The 14739-nt window shown below is 32.5% G+C and overlaps 1 protein-coding gene across 2 annotated transcripts in view; it reads right to left on the bottom strand.

Moving 5' to 3' along the window:
* lrrc4ca (leucine rich repeat containing 4C, genome duplicate a) overlaps positions 1 to 14387 on the bottom strand; it is a 283862-nt gene extending 269475 nt beyond the window's left edge. Inside the window, exon 1 of one of the 2 annotated variants that reach the window (XM_051099845.1) lies at positions 14228 to 14387. The gene's annotated coding sequence lies outside the window, so the exon portion shown is untranslated. Of the gene's footprint in view, positions 1 to 10627; positions 11150 to 14227 lie in introns of those variants that run through there. The other variant, XM_051099848.1, reaches the window with a different exon arrangement.
* Positions 14388 to 14739: the final 352 nt, after the last annotated feature.

Here is a 14739-nt window from a genome sequence, read left to right as displayed (position 1 = left end):
ATAAACTAAACTAAACTAAACCAAAATAAAAGACTTCACACATCTCACATTTTAGACCTTTTTCTGAGTTATAAATTTATATTTCACAATTCAAACTTTTTCTTGCAATTCTGAGTTTATATCATACAATTTATTTTATTTTATTTTATTTTATTTTATTTTAAGCTTCCATTCTTTTTTCCTTTCAAGAGTGAAACTGGATTATCAGTGACTTTAACCATCAGGAATTCATCCGATGATGAAAAGTGGACATATCAGAAAAGACTCAGACTGCATGCAAGCTAGCTAAATCATTGCCTAAATTTACCGTTCAAGATGTTTTTCTCATTTTTTGTAATAACATGCACCAATGAATAATTCACAATACGATACAAAAATGTACATTATGAAAGTAAAAGGGTCTTTTTTTTTTCTTTCATCTGGACTTTCAAGCCCAAATTCATTTTTAATTCATCGCATAGAGCTCGGCTCCAACGCTGATGTATTTTCTGATCATTTTTCCTCATAAATCTATGATGATTTCTATTCCTGAAGTCTTGGTCAACACTTGCCCTAAAGGAATCTATTTAATTTCTAATCAAAACACCAGCTTGCCCTCTCTGAAGATGGAAAATGTGCTGTTTACAGCAGTGATATCTTAAGCATAACCATGCATGATAATCTGAACTATTACGACAGGGAAACAGCACAAACTATCGTCCCTGTGGCTAATACACAAGGCCTGGACGGAGAGATGTGATGTTAATGGGCATGACAGCGACAGGCTTCAGCGCACCGGCGTGTGAATCTTCCTACAGCCCCACGAACGCAGAATCAGCACTTTCCCACAAGTTGTGTGATCTGATATGAGGAACCGGCAGGTTCCATTAGCCCATACGGCAGTGCTGAGGAAGCTCTCTGTTTATCACATTATGTAATTGTAGGAAATCTGTTAGCACAATACATTTGCAACCTTCACATTACTGTGACACTCAACATGCCTGCTGCCAACATGCTCCCAATTACAGCCTGAAAATCTCAGAAAACGTGAAAACGCACTGACCAGAAATAGGACAAAAACAGTAATCCATAATAATGTGTGAAAATTCTGCTTAAATGAAGTTGTCTTATAGATTTGGAGAAACTTACATTTTTTCACAAGAAAAAAATGACTTGTTTTATTTTGATAACAGAGTTGCTCTTGACAATGAACATTATAGGTGTGTGTAAAAAAAATAATTAAATTGCTTGTTTTCATGCCATGCTTCAGAAAAAGTCTAAATGATGGGTTATTATAGGTAAAACTAGAACTTTTTTTTTAAATAAAATAAATGCTAACAGATATCAAATGTAAAACATATTTAACATTTTATTTTAGCTACTGTAAAGGCAGTGTTTCTCATTTGAATTTATTTTAACTTGATGTACTAAACTAAATCTGAAATAATAATAATAATAATAATAATAATAATAATAATAATAATAATAATAAACTATATAGACAGAGTAAAACAAAACAACAAAAATGAATTTAAAAATGACAAAAACACATAACACAATTACTAAAATTTAAACTAAAATTAACATGAAAGCATAAAAATAAAATTTAATTCAAAATATTTTCTAAAAATTAATTTGTATCCAAGGCACTATTCTCATTTTAATTTAGTTTAATTTGATATGCTAAAATAACTAAAACTGAAATAAAAAAAAAAAAAAACAATATATATATATATATATATATATATATATATATATTAATACAAACTATATAGGCATACAGTAAAACAATTTTTTTTTTTAAAAATGACAAAATGACAACACAGCACAATTACTAAAACTAACATGAAAGCAAAAAATATAAAAATAAAGTTAATTTAAAATATTAACAATATCTAATTTCTCAAAAATGATAATTCTAAAGTATAATTTTTGTTAATGTATTTTATTTTTTGTGTTTATTTTATTTCAGCTAGTTTCCAAAGAAACATTTCTCATTTTAATTTAGTTAACTTGATGTACTAAAATAACTAAAACTAAACCTGAAATTAAAACATAATAAAAACTACATAAACATACAGTAAAACAAAAAAATGACAAAACACCACAACACAATTACTGAAACTTTAACTAAAACTAATATGAATGGAGAAAACGTAAAAATAAAATATTAACCAATCGTTTCGCTAGATAAGACCCTTCTTCCTCGGCTGGGATCGTTTACAACCGCATTTGGGATCATTTGAAGCTGCATTTAAACTGCATTTTGGAAGTTCAAAATTGGGGCACCATATCAGTCCATTATATGGAGAAAAATGCAGAAGTGTTTTCCTCAAAAAACAATTTCTTTACGACTGAAGAAAAAAACACATGAACATCTTGGATGACAAGGGGGTGAATACATTATATGTGAATCTTTGTTTTGGAAGTGGACTTCTTTAAGGAAGTATTTTATTGCAAAATTTCAAACCGTTTTAAAACAGTGATGTTGAATCATTTTAACAGTGCAAAACATGTCTTTTTTTTTTTTTTTTGTCTGGTCTCCCTTCAGTAACAAACAAACAGAAGTTCAAAGACATTGCCATCTGACCTTAGAAAGATCTGAGCACAACATACAGTAAACAGCAGTTCTCTCTCAACTGTTCAACTGTAAAAGTGTAATGAATGTAAAAACACACTGTTCGCTCATCAGAGGGCAATAAGGGTCGAAGGCGGCTGGGAAAAAACTGCAAACAGTGCAAGATGGAGTGAACAACATTGAAAATTTTAATCAGTTCCAATTAGGAGACGCGAAGCGCCCAGTATCTCAGGCCTTTGAGGAAGAGAGATACTCCCGGCAAAAGACCATGTTTTGATGTCATTACTTTAAAAGGCAGATCTCAAAGGCATCAGGGAGGGTAGTTTATGAAGCCGCCTGAAGGCGTTTTTTAATCTGACCCCCCTGGGCATCTCCAATTGCATGGAAAAACAATTATTTTCATCCCTTCCTGCCGGGCGTGTGGATTTGCTTTAATTATGAGCCGTAGTTGTTTGTTTCTAGCTAGTGTTTTAACTGATTTGTTTGAAAGCTGTGCGCAAAGAAAAGTCAATACGCTTTGCTAATATTTCATTTTCATTTACAGCATGTATTGAATAATGGTTGCTTTTAGATTAACGTCAACTTTTAGGGAACGACTTATAAATCATATTCTGAGTTATTACTCACTCAGTGTTTTGCCACTTCTCTCTTGGCTGTACAAAGATATGCAACATTTATTATTAACATATGATCAAAGTAATGAACGTCACAAATTAGATCTTTTTAAAGCGATAGTTCACCCCAAAATAAAAGCGAATATAGTTGGAGCTATATTAAAAAAATGTCCTGGTGCTAACAAGCTTTGTAACGGCAGTGTTGAGATTTTCTCATTTGGATCGGTTTTACTTCTCCTAAAAAAACACCAAAATAAAAGCAAGCAATGGTTAATATGCAAAACGAAACCCAAAACAATTCTGCGGTTTCAAATATATGACTGACGTTCTTTTGAAGATATTTTAGAAAATGCCTCAGTATGGACAAAAACATTATGAGTGTATGAATGATTTTGGGTGGATCATTTTAAGAACTCCATTAATTCTCATAAGCTGTATGGAGCAAGATTTGATCAAAATGATCTTCTGGAAAACCACAGCACGTTTATTTGAGCAAGTAAAAGAATATACTCCACCATCCCCCAAATGCACCAATGACAGACTCAATCAGCCAATATGGCGGGTTTGGAAATAGAGCTGTCACCGTTTGACAGGGATATGGTTACGTTGAGACACTAATAAGACAAGTGTGCATTTCACAGATGGACACACACACACACTTGTACATAAACACACAGGCTACAGATGGTCTCAGGTACACACTTTGCCCTAGAAAGGACAAATCTTCTGTCCAGGAGGAGGGTTTTATTAAACAGGCCAGTGTGACTGATGTTTTAATGTACTTAAAGGGATAGCTCACCTAAAAATGAAAATTCTGGTATTGTTTAATCATTCGCACGCTGTTCTAGGAGTTCTTCTGTGTGATACAAAAAGTGATTTATTGAAGAATAGCCTGTTTGTTGTTTTTAAATATGATGAACGTGAATGACGGCAACCACTATAAATATATCATAAAAGTGATTCATATGAATCAAACCAAACATTCAAACTCATCTGAAGCCAAACTATAGATTTGTGTGATAAAATAGACTGAACTGAAGACATTAACCCTTCTTGGTGTGCTCATGAAAGAACTAGTGTTTGATTTAAGAATCGTCCACAAAGATCTTTTTGAATGAATCAACTGATCCAGTTCACAAAATTTCTTGTTTTGTGAACTGGATCAACTGAAACGTCGGAAATCGTATTGAGTGAATCAACTGATTTAGTTCACAAAACAAGACAAGTTTTGTGAACTGGATCAAATGAATCATCAGAGATCTTTATGAATGAATCAACTGGTCTAGTTCACAAAAGTAGACCAGTTCCGTGAACTGGATCAACTGAATCGTCAGAGGTCTTTTTTAATGAATTAACTGATCTAGTTCACAAAAGTAGACCAGTTCCGTGAACTGGATCGACTGAATCATCAGAGATCTTTTTAAATAAATTAACTGTTTACAAAACTGTTCTTGAAGATCTCTGGTGATTTAGTTTATCCAGTTTACAAAACTGATCTTGTTTTGTGAACTGGATTAACTAAATAACCAGAGATCTTCAAAAACAGTTTTGTAAACTGGATCAACTGAATCATCAGAGATCTATATGAATGAATCAGCTGATCTAGTTCACAAAAGTAGACCAGTTTCATGAAATGGATCAACTGAATCGTCAGAGGTCTTTTTTAATGAATTAACTGATCCAGTTCACAAAAGAAGACCAGTTTTTTTAAACTGGATCGACTGAATCATCAGAGATCTTTTTGAATGAATTAACTGATTCAGTTCACAAAACAACTGGATTTTGTAAACTGGATTAACTAAATCACCAGAGATTTTCAAGAACAGTTTTGTAAACTGGATCAACTGAATCGTCAGAGATCTTTTTGAATGAATTAGTTGAGCGTCAGAGATCTTTTTGATAAATCAGTTGATCCAGTTTACAAAACTTGACCAGTTTTGTGAACTGAATCAACTGAATCACCAGAGATCTTTATGAATGAATCAACTGATCTAGTTCACAAAAGTAGACCAGTTTCGTGAACTGGATCAACTGAATCGTCAGAGATCTTTTTGAATGAATTAGTTGATCGTCAGAGATCTTTTTGATAAATCAGTTGATTCAGTTTACAAAACTTCAACAGTTTTGTAAAGTAGATCAACTGAATAATCAGAGATCTTTTTGAAAAAAATCAGCTGATCCATTTCACAAAACAAGACCAGTTTTGTGAAATGGATCACAAAAAAGTTTTTTCCAACCGAATCAACTGTATCATCAGAGATCTTTTTGAATGAATCAACTGATCTAGTTCACAAAAGAAGACCAGTTTCGTAAAATGGATCAACTGAATCGTCAGAGATCTTTTTTAATGTATTAACTGATCCAGTTCACAAATGGATCAACTAAATCCTTAGAGATATTTTTAAATGAATCAATTTCATTCATTCAATCTTTATTTAAACAGGCAATTTAATTAAGAACATGTTCTTATTTTCAGCCTGGCAGGAGAATTAATATCTCCTGATAAGATTTTTTTTGATAAATCAGTTGATCCAGTTCATAAAACAAGACCAGTTTTGTGAACTGGATGAACTGAATTGTCAAAGATCTTTTTGAATGAATCAGCTGATCCAGTTCAGAAAACTGGTCTTATTTTGTGAACTGGATCAACTGAATTGTCAGAGATCTTTTTAATTAATCAACTGATCCGGGTTAAGAAAACTTGACCGATTTTGAGAACTGGATGAACTGATTCATTCAAAAAGATCTCTGGCGATTCTTGAATGATTTAGTCTGTTCCTCACAAAAAGCTATTATACGGCTTCAGAAGAGTCGAATCACATACATAATTTTGACTACTTTTAAAGTTTTTGCCTTTTCTGTTCCACAAAAGAAAAAAAAGATGCCCAAAACAGATTTGGGTAAAAAAATAAATATTAACCCTTCTTGGTGCAAAATGATCTGTATGGTACAAAGCTATATATCATTTTGCATCAGAAGCGATTGAATCACATGAATCATTTTGACCACAATTATAATAATTTTATGTCTTTGTTGTTGTTTGCCTGATTCACACTGCTTCAAATCTCTAAATGTTAGCTTTTCTTTTCCACAAAAGAGAAAAAGTCATAAATGGATTTGGGTGAATGAATAAGCAATGGTTTGGGCGAACCATTGCTTTGAGCCACCTATTACTTTTGCTTTATTTATTTACCTGTGAAATGCCAACAAATACTTGATTGTTGGCATTTCACAAGTGATTGTTGCGATTTCTAAAAACATACTTCCAAACAATGAATCACTTTGTGAGTAATGTACAAAGAAAATAGCTATTCTTGTTGTTTTTACCTTGGCAGGCACTTGATTACATTCTAACCTACTTAAAAAAAAAAAAAAAAAAATGTTTACGTAATTACTTTGCCAAAGCTAGAATGGAAGAGAAAATTATGTACAGTATATATAAAGAACACTCATTGTTTTATATATAATATCTTACACAAAATCCACTGTTTGCATATCTACTGTACAATGCCTAAGGGCTAAAAATATCACAATATGAGCTATATTACATCTTATGACCTCCTGTCTGCGATCTACTATAGACACAGAGGAGCAGGAGTTTACCTCCACATTCATTTTCATAACAATGTCAGTTATTACGCTGTCAATCACAGTGGTGTCATGGGTTTTGTGATACACTGAGCTGTGCAGCGCACTGAACATCATAACTCACTGAGAAGGCTGTCACATCCCTAATTGCATTAAGACGGGATGAGCACTTCTACTAACAACATAATCAAGACAACTGTCTCAGCGCTCCTCTGAGGACCACCCGGGAGACAGGAGATCGACTCTCTCTTTGGGTGATACTGTGAAACCTCATCTGAGAGTGAGAAATGTTACGTTACAGGACTAGAAATGCCTAGTTTGCCGTCGTCAGTGCTTGTTGCCTGTTTTATTACAGATAAAATGAACTTGTGAGGCTGGTGCATTTGAAAGAACTAGAACTCCAGGCAAAGAACAAATCAGAAACGAAAACTCTTATTCATATCACAATCGTTTGCTTTTGACAGCGGTACGATTAAATACAGAGGAAATGGAAACTTTTTTTCTCCGATTTTACTCTCGAGATGCCATTAATCTCACAGATGTCTCCTCTAGTGTTTCATAACATCTCAAAAATGCCTCCAACACACATCACATATTTTTTTTTTTTTTTCCAAAACTTAAAATCAGGGACGCCAGTAAGAATGTCATATTTAAATGTGGACGAATGAGATAAAAAAAAAAAAAAAAAAAACAGAAAATTCTTTTAATAATAATCTAAATAAATTTCTGAGATGTGTTTATCAGGTTCAAATGTCAACAATATCATATTTTAGGAAATACTACATTTTAGAAATGGATTCTATTATTTTAGATATTTTTATAAAATATTTCGAATGATAGTCATACGAGGTCAGTAATGTCATATTTAAATGTGCATAAATAAATAATCATTTATAACATTTACATTTTTAAATATTTTGTATTATTTTATACATTTTTATAATATAAATAAATAAATAAATAAATATCTGAAAAGTGTCACCAAGTTTGACGTCAATAATGTTATATTTAAATGTACAAAAATTAGATTTAAGATCTGCGTCAGAGAGAAAAATCATATTAGAAAAAACATTTAGAAAAAACTTAATTTTATAATTATTTTTTATAAACTTTTACATCAAAATTATTTTCTTAAATGTGTTGCACCATCATATTTAAATGTACGCAAGTGAGATTTAAAGTTTGCGTCAAATAGAAAAGGAAAATAGAACATTTAGGAAATACTGAATTTTAGAAAAAAGTTTCTATTATTTTATAAATCTTCATAAAATAATATGAATGTATTTTTGATATATGTCACACCAGGTTTGATGTCAACAATATCATATAATATAATGTACAATTTAAATTAGACTGGAGATCTGTGTTAGCAAAAGAAAAAACATCTAATGATTTTTAACGTTTAAATGTTAAAATACATATATTTATTTATTAATATATATTATAAATATTTATAAAATAATACAAATATTATATAATATAAATATTTATTATATAAATTAATGAATATCATGCATCATATCATCAAGTGTCGCAGCAAGTTTGACGTCAATAATGTCATTTTTAAATGTTCATGAGTGAGATTCGAGATCTGTGTGATTTATAAATTCATTTACAAAATATTAAAAGATTTTTTTTTTTTATATAAACATGTCTAATATTAAATGTTTGTTCTCGAGTGAGAAGAGAGATTTAAGATCTGTGTGACTTTGTCTTGATTTAATAAAATCAATGACTAAATATTATAAGATTTTCAGTTATTTCATAAATTTGTCTAATATTAAATGTTTAAATGTTCACAAGTAAGATTTGAGATGTGATTTTGTCTTGATTTTATAAAATCAATTACAAAATATTAAAAGATTTTCTGTTATTTTATAAATGTCTAATATTAAATGTTTAAATGTTCACAAGCAAGAAGTAAGATTTGAGATCTGTGATTTTGTCTTGATTTCATAAAATCAATTACAAAACATTAAAAGATTCAGAGATCTATTAAATGTTTAAATGTTCACAATTGAGATTTGAGATCTGTGTTTTGATTTTAAAAATTAATTACAAAATATTTTCAGTTATTTTATAAATATGTATAATATTAAATGTTTAAATGTTCACGAGTGAGATTTGAGATCTGTGATTTTGTTTTGATTTAAAAAAAAATTAATGACAAAATATTAAAAGATTTTCAGTTTTTATAAAGTTGTCTAATATTAAATGTTTAAGTGTTCACAAATGAGATTTAAGATCTGTGTGATTTTGTTTTGATTTAAAAAAATTAATTACAAAATATTAAAAGATTTTCAGTTTTTTATAAATTTGTCTAATATTAAATATTTAAATGTTCACAAATGAGATTTAAGATGTGATTTTTTTTTTATTAAAAAAAATAATTACAAAATATTGAAAGATTTAGTTATTTTATAAATTTGTCTTATTGCGTTTAAATGTTCACAAATGAGATTTGAGATGTGTGTGATTTTGTCTTGATTTTATAAAATCAATTACAAAATATTAAAAGATTCAGTTATTTTATAAATTTGTCTAATATTAATTTTTGTATGATTGTTCACAAATGAGATTTGAGATCTGTGATTTTGTTTTGATTTAAAAAAAAAATATTTACAAAATATTAAAAGATTTTCAGTTATTTTATAAATTTGTCTAACATTAAATGTTCACTAGAGAGATTTGAGATTTTTGTCTTGATTTTATAAAATTAGTAATAAAGTATAATATAATAATATAATATAATATAATATAAATACATTTTTACTATAAACTTGACAGTAGCTACTTTAGGATGGCCTGAACACTGGCTTTGGACATTGATTTTGCAGAGTGTTTTCGAAGGTAGGGCTCAAGAGATTCACTTCTCTCTGATGTCTGAACACAGTCTTGCTTTTGAAGCTTTTAAAACTGCATTTTTGAGATTATATGAATTAGTGCCTGAGGCTAATCTGCAGAAGTTTCGAAACTTGATGAAACCCGACGACCAAACGAATTCAGAGTTTGTGGAGTTTTATTCCCACCTGGACATTTGTCCCCCAGTCACCACAGGAAGTGACTCATCATGCAAGTTGAACAGATATCCGCCTCAGATCATCTGCCACATACCGAGAACTTACTTGCCCTGTAGCTCAAACAAAGGTCACGTGTTTGATTCTCAGTAAATCCGTTGATACAATGCAATACCTGAATACAATTTTGTTTTAGATAAAACAGACTGCATAAAATGCACTGTTGCTCAAGCAGAAAGCATCGCAGATGGCCGTTATTTAATAAATCGTCTGTTTAAATGAGCAGAGCATTGTCCTTTACCATCAAAAATGAAGAGAACAAACTTAAATCTTACTCATACAGCACGTCACCATTTCTATTAATGTGTACAAAGTGCTTTCGGAGGCCAACAAATATCAGACAAACATGTGGCATTCATATTCCAACCAGCACTGTCACAGAAATTGTCTCAACAGCTTAAAGGACGTAGTTTGAGAGACACTTTTGTGAGCTTACAAAGTGGTGACTCTTATTATTGCCTGTTTTCAAATGTTCAAAGTGTTTCTGTTCCTTGTAGCAATTGGTGCTAGCAATACCAAGGTCATGCGTTTGATACCAAACAAACACACATACTGATGAAATGTTCCTTAAATGAACAGTAAATCACTTTAGACAAAGCGGTCTGTCAAATGCATTCATGTAATACTTTGAAAAAATCTAATAAATGAAATAACTAATCTAAAATAAAAAGCAAACAGAATAACAAAATAAATTGAAAGTTTTTGCTGCTCACAAATGAGCCAAAATATCCAACAAATGAAAAGCACAGTCATTTAAATGCTGCATAGAAATCTTTTAGGAAGTTACTCACCAATGATGAAGTCAGTGTAACGACAAGCTGGATTCAAGTTATTTCATTCTGCGCCGGCGCTCACAAACAACACGAAATTGCCTGTTTGACCTTGCAATTTCCCTGGACATTATCACAAAAGTAGTTTCGCTTCAGCGCAAAGAAAAAAAACGCAGCTTCCAAAATCCGTTTCTTGGCAAAAAACAGCTTCCTTTTATTCAAACCCAGATGTAATTTAAACTTTTCTTTTAGCCTTAAGAGGGCAGAAGTTCAGGGCCGCATCTTCTCTGAATGTAATGACTCACTCGATTCTCCTCCCTCACCTGTGGAACGAATCAGAGATGCCGCATGTGTGGCGCGAGTCTTTCCTTGAAGTGCCGCTGAGAAGACCTTGAGTACAGGTTTCGAAACGGTACGTCCGTAAACCGAAGCGATGAGGACTTAAGATGCCATTCGTTGCTTTTGTCCTCCCTCGTTCTTTCTGCAAACATGTGTTAGTGTGTGTGCATGTGCGCGACAGCTTGTGAGTGTGCACTTGCCCGCGTTCCCTCGTCTACCAAAGCCTGTTCTGTTACAGCATTCTGCTGCATCACATTTAGGCTCATCTCTCTCTCTCTTTCTCTCCTTACCTCCCTCCTCACTATCATCACTCTCAGCCTCCCTTCCTCGTTCAGTCACACGTGAGGAGGCGCGCGGTACGGCTGGAATACAAATAAGCTGTTTAGTCTGAAACCCTTAAAGACGCAATTGTCTTCCCTCGCCTCTGACACTTTCAGATGCTACCCTCGGCGAATGGACGTCTCTCTCTCCTCTCTCTTTATCCGAGGGACGTGGGTCCCTCTTCTCGGTCACCCTCACCTGGTCATGAACATCTTTAGATTGCTCTGCCACTCAACGGGATTTCAAATTAGGTCATTTTGTCCACCATTGCAGACAGACCACTGGGTGCTAGTTGGTGAGGCAAACCATTGCGGTCACATTCTTTTTGAAAGGCTGAAGAGATTTGTCTCTCTGAGGTTGGAAGTTTGTCATTATGTTTAATGGTATCTGACCTCTGAAGGTTTAAAAATGTGAATGTGATTAGATTTTAATAAAGTTTAAAAAAAAAAAAAAAAAAAAGAATTAAGTATAAGTATAAAAAGTATAAAGTCACAGTTGTGTGGGTTAAAGTCATAATTATGAGGTATGAAGTTTAAATTGTTATGTATGAAATCAATTGTGATGTATAAAGTCACAGTTGTAAGGTCTAAAAGTTGCAATTGTGATGTATAGTCACAATTGTGAGGTATAAAGTCACAATTATGAGATATAAAGTCAGAGATGTGAGGTTTAAAGTCACAATTATGAAGTATAAAGTCAATGTGTAAAGTCAATTATGAGATATAAAGTCACAGATGTAAGTTATAAAGTCACAGTTGTGATGTTTAGTCAGTTGTAAGGTATAAAATCATAATTATGAGGTATAAACTCACAGTTGTGAGGTATAAAGTCATAACTGTGATGTTTAGACACAATTGTGAGTTATAACGTCGTATTTATGAGTTATAAAGTCAGTTGCGAGGTATAAAGTCAAATTTGTGATGTATAGTTAAACTGTTAAGTATAAAGTCATAATTATGAGGTATAAAGTCACAGATGTGAGGTATAAAGTTGCAGTTGTGATGTATAGTCACAATTGTGAAGTATAAAGTCATGATTATGAGGTATAAAATCAGTAGGAATAAAGTCGCAATTGTGACGTATAGTCACAATTGTGAAGTATGAAGTCATGATTAGGAGGTATAAAATCAGTTGCGAGGAATAAAGTTGCAATTGTGAAGTAAAGTCACAATTACATTGTATGAAGTTAGAGCTGTGAGGTATAAAGTCACAATTGTGATGTACAGTCACAACTGTGAGGTAAAAAGTCATAATTCCCTGCTGAAAAAAAAAACAGTTAAAACCAGCTGGTTGGCTGCTTTTAGCTGATTTAAGCTGGAAGTAGCTGGTTTTAGCCGGTCTCCCAGCCTGACCAGCCTGGAAGTGGCCAAAACCCCTCTAAAACCAGCCTGCTGACCAGCTAAGACCAGCCTGTATGACCAGCTAAAACCAGCCAACCAGCTTAGGCTGGTTTTAGCTGTTTTTTAAATCAGGGTTATAAGGTATAAAGTCAATTGTGAGGTATAAAGTTGCAATTGTGATGTATAGTCACAATTGTAAAGTATAAAGTCATAATCATGAGGTATAAAGTCACAGATTTGAGGTTTAAAGTCGCAGTTGTGATGTATAGTCACAAGTGTAAAGTATAAAGTCATAATTATGAGATATAAAGTAACAGTTGTGAGGTTAAAGCTTATATAAGTTTTATACCTCATAATTATGACTTTATACCTCACAATGGTGACTAAACATCACAATTGTGAGGTATAAAGTCATAATTATGAGGTATAAAGTTGCAATTGTGGTGTGTAGTCACAGATGTGATGTATAAAGTCATGATTAGGAGGTATAAAATCAGTTGCAAGGAATAAAGTTGCAATTGTGAAGTAAAGTCACAATTACATTGTATGAAGTCAGAGCTGTGAGGTATAAAGTCGAAATTGTGAAGTATAGTCACAATTGTGAAGTATAAAGTCATAATTATGAGGAATAAAGTCACAGTTGAAAGGTTTAAAGTCACAATTGTGATGTATACTCACAACTGTGAAGTATAAAGTCATAATTATGAGGCATAAAGTCAGTTGTGAGGTATAAAGTCCAGTCATAATTATGAGGTATAAAGTTGCAACTGTGGTGTGTAGTCACAAATGTGATGTGTAAAGTCACCGTTGTGATATATAGTCACAATTGTGATATTCACAGTTGTGAGGTATGAAGTCATCATTATGAGGTATAAAATCAGTTAAAATCAGTAAAGTCACAGTTACATTGTATGAAGTCAGAGCTGTGAGGTATAAAGTCAGGTAAAGAGGTATAAAGTCATAATTATGTGGTATAAACTCAAAGTTGTGAGTTATAAAGTTGCAATTGTGATGTATAGTCACAATTGTGAGGTATAAAGTCAGGTGTGTGATATAAAGTTGCAACTATGATGTATAACGTCACAATTATGAGGTATAAAATCAATTGTGAGGTAAAGTCACAATTATGAGGTATGAAGTCATTTTTGTGGGGTAAAAAAACCCATGCTAATAAGGTATTGTAGCAAATGTGGGATATATAGCCGCAAAAAAAAAAAAAAATATATAAAGTTGCAAATGTGAAATACAGTATAAAGTATACAGTATGTGTGTTGCCAGGCAACTACCATCAGCTATTATGCAAAAACCTAAAATCTGTTTGCTTAGAAAAGTAACAGCACACCTTTTTTTAATAAGCTGAATGAACAGAGTTAGCATGTGCCCACCACATTACATGCCAATTAAATACTAAAAGCTAAAAGCACAAAACTCACTGACCAATAAAAATTAGAGATTTCATCACAGTGTGAAACAACTCAAAAGCATTTACATAGTTAACTCATTATTTGAGATACTTCACACTCTTGAACCCAGTAAAACACATCTGAAGAATGGATCCCAGATTAATTCAAACTCTCAGACTCCACTAAATATTATCTATTAGAGTAATTCAAAAATGTACCTGGAAAGCGTTATCTATTAGCATTCCCATTCATCTCAGTTGCAGTTTTCGCAGAAGTACACAACTCAGGAACTGTTATCTTTGCTTCACTGGCATTCTTGTAAGGATGAACCAGGAGTGGGATCCATGTGCAGCTTTGCAACAGGCACTGGCTCAGGTACAAAACAAGGCTTGAGAAAGAATGTTAGAAAATGGGGTGTATAATTAGAAATGGGAAACAGGTGGAGAAAGAAAAATCATGGGGTTATGGGTAATGTAGTCCCCACTCCACAGCTACAAAATAACACCCACATTTGAGTTCAGACTGCAAGAGCTACATCTTGACCGCACAAGAGACAAGAATTCAAAAGATTGTGGATTACATAGTTCGTGACCTGCGGGCAAGGTCAAAAAGCCCATCGCTGACCTTGTTTTCCACCTTATTTAATTTCACATATCCTCAAGGTTCAAATGAATCAGCCATCAGCAGCCATTCCTTCAGAGATTGTCTTATCGCATAAGCATGACGGCCA

Source organism: Labeo rohita, chromosome 25, assembly GCF_022985175.1.
Source record: "Labeo rohita strain BAU-BD-2019 chromosome 25, IGBB_LRoh.1.0, whole genome shotgun sequence".
Classification (NCBI taxonomy): domain Eukaryota; kingdom Metazoa; phylum Chordata; class Actinopteri; order Cypriniformes; family Cyprinidae; genus Labeo; species Labeo rohita.
Note: the sequence above shows the minus strand (reverse complement) of the source record. Positions and strands in the feature narration are given on the sequence as shown.